Raw genomic sequence first — 4,147 nt, 5'->3', positions numbered from 1 at the left:
TGGATAATGTGCATTAAACACATGTCCAATAAGCTTTTTTATTATTATTAGTTTATTTTAATATGTATATATATATATATATATGTATATATATATATATAACTATTTTTTATTTCTGACAGTTCCTGGATTTCAACCCCATGCTCTAGCTATTATAAAACAACGTGATTTTCTGCCTGTGCTTTAAAACACAATTAAATTTGATGCCATCTGCAGTCTACTCTCAAGAAAGTCCATTATCAGGAACAACTGGATGTTTCTCACAATTTATGTTTATGGATAGACAATGACGGGAAATGTAGCGTGGTCTGCTTCTGCATCATCCCCATTACACATGAGGTTGTAGATTTGCTCCCTGAAGTTTAACAGGTGGTTTTCACATGCCTCAGATTAGAAGATCAGCTGGTGGAAGTTAGGGTTGTCCCATTTCCTCCTTTGGTTTGCACCACCTGAAGAATTAGTGCAGCATTGCATTGCCTCTCTTCCCTCCAATTCATGGATACAGTAAAAGTTTAGGTAACTTAGGCTCTGGAAGACATCTTTGAGAGACCAATTTTCCAGCCACATTGGCACTGGAAATAGACGATGGTTGAGGGTCCCAGTTCAAAATCATTAAATGTCCTAGCTCCAAACACTACTACTTCTTCTTATACTATTACTACAACTACCACTACTACTACTTTTAATAAGAATACTCATTTTCTTGATTACACAATAGAGAAATGTTTCATGCACCTCATTTCTGTAATGATGTGTATTTTTATGCTGATCTATAACACCAGAGAAAACACAGAGAAGGGTTCACCAGGAAAGAGTTAAACCTGCTCTCCTTTCTAAAAGCAACAGGCTGGATCATGCACTTTCTGGTGTTTTACAAGGCCAGGTGAGCTCATTCATGAACATCAGTCAGCTCCTTGCCAGTGTGCTGAACTCCCTCTGCTATAACCTGAGATTTGAGTTGCATACTTCTTGAGCTTAATCCTGTATTTAATTAAGTGAAGGTCAGGATGAGGGTCAACTAGACTAGTGAACTTAATCCAAGACCCACAGGTTATACAATAGCTGCTTTGGGCAAGTATAGTTGTAGATAGGAATCGAGAGAAGAAAAGACAATATAATTGAACAAGTTATATGATAAAGGAGGAAGGGAAAGAAGGATATTTTTCAGACTGTACGGCACTGGATGCATTTTACAAGAATAGCCACTAGATAGCAGAGTGGGCATGACATTTTTTTGGGCCAAATGCAAGACAAATGATGCCTCAGTCCCAGCAGAGTGTGTGTGGCCACGTTCAATAATACCAAAATTTTACACAGGGAGGGATTTTTAAGATGCTATTCAAAATATTGCTTCCTGCTGCTTTTATCATAGTTTGAGCATATTTTTTTTCAGTGTGTTGACAGAGGAGCTTGTTTTATGAACAAACAATCAACTCTGACTTTTGTTCCAGAGCAACTTTCCTAATGAGTGAGCAGTTCATTAGCAGAGGGGAGCACCAGGCCAGTGCAGAGCAGTCCTGCCTGCCTGGTGCTTGATCAGCGTGGTTGGGATACTTTGGGTGGGCTGTGAGCCTGGCTGGGCTGGTACCGGGGCCTTTCCTTCCATCACAGCCTCCTGTAGCACGCTCAGGATCCTGTCACCAGCACTGACCACTCAACACCCACAGACTGGGCTCTGCTGCTGGGCTTGACTCTAGGTGTCTTCTGAGCAAGCCACTGAGGGGCACAGCTTTCAGATGACTCTTCTTCAGGGGATAATTCACACCTCTAACTTGGCCTTGTTGAGTTTGAAGTTATGCAGCCATGTCTTTGCAAAACCTAAATTACAAATGTCTCTTTTTCAGACCAAAAAAAAGAAAATTCAAGCACTGACTGATGGACTCATCCAGTCCCCAGGACAGGGCCTTAGATCTTCAGCAAGGGCTGGAGAACTTCTGTAGGTGGGAACAGAAAAAAAGGCACTCCAGGCATTTACATTGCCCCATGTTTTGCAGCCTCATGACCTCAAACCCTCCTCTCTAATTCCTATTCAGTAGGAGCTGCTTTGGAAAGTCTAGACCTTAATTATTTAAAAACATCACAAGATACCAATAGTAATTGATCGTCACTACAGATTCAATTTGTCTGCAATTGTTTTAACTAAATAACAGAGCTGTAGTTCAGTTATAGCAGATGAGGGAAGGAGGGTGGAGACTTAAACAAGGATACACTTTCTAACTCATAGCCTCAAGGAGAAAACAAGATTTTTCCAGAAAAATTAATGTTTTAAAGTAATTAGCTCCTAGGCTGAGATATTTTCAGCCTGCTGTGAATTTTTATGACAGTGCTACTATTAGACTGCTGAAAATAAGGTTTCCTAGTGTATCTTGCAGAATTTTAACTATGACACACAAGTAATATTGCAGGATGCTAATTATGTATCTGTAGCTATATATACGCATGCACGTGTATATTCCCCAGAAATTGCATCCTGTCTTGCAAGAAGTGAACCTCTTGTGCTCAGCGGAAGAATGAACTACATTGCACTGCCCAGGTCTTTACTATTTTATCTGTCTAAAAAAAAAAAAGAAAAGTAAAACAACAGTATCCTTATTTCAAGTGTATTGCTTAGTGGATACAGAACTTGGTGGATCTCAGGGAATTATTTTTCAACGACAAATAATTGACTCTCAAAAAATGACAAATTGGTTGACTCTGGATGAGGCATATTTCCTCGCTAAACCTTATCCTTCTGGTTTTCAAATTGAGGAAAAAAAAAAAAAAAAGAATAAGAACCAATACTCTTATTTGATGTGAATCTTGTAATTCTGTCTAACGACAACAACAAAAAAGTCCCATTGGACTCTTTCAGACTCTCGCTGCACTCAGTACTGAACCATGTCCACCTCGTGCAGAAATGCCAGGCCTCTCAACGTGATCCCCTTCTGCAATTCTCTGCCAGAAGCTCACTGTGGCCCATACAGGGATCAGTCACAGCGGGGTCTTCCTCCTAGAACAGCTTTAACACCACCCACACCCACCAGTTCACGTGCAGTACCAGGTTGTCAGTGACACCGAACATCTCCAGCCTAAATGAGAGAAGTGTAAGGAGGAAATAATGCTGTCCTGCCTGTGTAATTAGAGAAGCCGACGCGTGAATCATTGTTATAACGAGTTTAATTATAAACATGATTAAATAGGCAATTAGTGCATATTCTGCCCCAGATAAACAAAATTAAATTCCTGCAATATTAACATCTTCCACAAGGTTTATTATTAGATTACTGTAAGTCATGTGGTACAGGGACGTGTTCGTGTCCTATATTTGTTGTGAACAAACACCACCTTTTATTTCTGCTTAAGCAGATGCAGAGGTCAAAATTTTCTGCTCCTCTAAAGCTCTGGGATCTCTCAAAAACAGCATGCCATGCATTTATAAAAATATATCCTGTAAAGTGCAGACCTTCCACGTTCAGCTGGCGACAGCTCATCCCAGACAGGACTGGCAATGCAGGGATCCAGAAAATGGCAGCAATACAGAGATCCAAAGTGAGTGCTCAAAATAAGGTTACGTCAGGGGCAAAGCTCTGGGGGAAAAGTGCCTTGGAGCCAGGGATGGAACAACTCAATTACAAGGAAAATGCATAGGATTTTCTATTTCCTATTTCTAAAGGCTTTTTAGCAGGTGTATTTTACTTCCTGACGCATGGATCTCCAGTGACAGCCTACAAAGAGAGGCAGTCATGCCTTCAATATACAGGCTGTCTTTCTTTTTGCATGGAGCTCCAGAGAACTGTATAAATATCAAATAGGCATAAGCAGCCTTTTCAGTTCAGTGACGAGTAATTTGGGTGGTGTCCTCTCTAAGGACACAGAAAATACTGAATGTCCATGTCTCCAGAAATCAGGCCCTCAAGAGAAGCCTCAGGTTAGAAATACCAACTCAGGAGGTGGTTTCAGCAAACACTGTAGCTCTGGTTTTCAAATGAAGAAACTGGAAATGAGAAACTGGTGGAAACTGTTTATGAACTCCAAAACTATTTAAGATTTGTATGCAACATAGTCCCTGTCAGCATGGGAAAAGTCAAAGTCAAGACAGTGACCTGAGCACAGAATTTATGCTTTCACAAGCATGTAATGAATTTGGAGATCCACACATTTTCCCATG

At 40.4% G+C, this 4,147-nt stretch overlaps 1 long non-coding RNA gene across 1 annotated transcript; it reads left to right on the top strand.

Annotated features, from left to right (window-relative positions):
* Window positions 1–808: 808 nt before the first annotated feature.
* On the top strand, window positions 809–3,171 carry LOC137859265 (uncharacterized). Its single transcript, XR_011098215.1, has 3 exons — window positions 809–883; window positions 1,845–1,940; window positions 2,852–3,171. It is a non-coding gene; the product is annotated as an uncharacterized lncRNA (long non-coding RNA).
* Window positions 3,172–4,147: the final 976 nt, after the last annotated feature.

The sequence above is a fragment of the Anas acuta genome, chromosome 7, assembly GCF_963932015.1.
Source record: "Anas acuta chromosome 7, bAnaAcu1.1, whole genome shotgun sequence".
Classification (NCBI taxonomy): Eukaryota; Metazoa; Chordata; class Aves; order Anseriformes; family Anatidae; genus Anas; species Anas acuta.
Note: the sequence above shows the minus strand (reverse complement) of the source record. Positions and strands in the feature narration are given on the sequence as shown.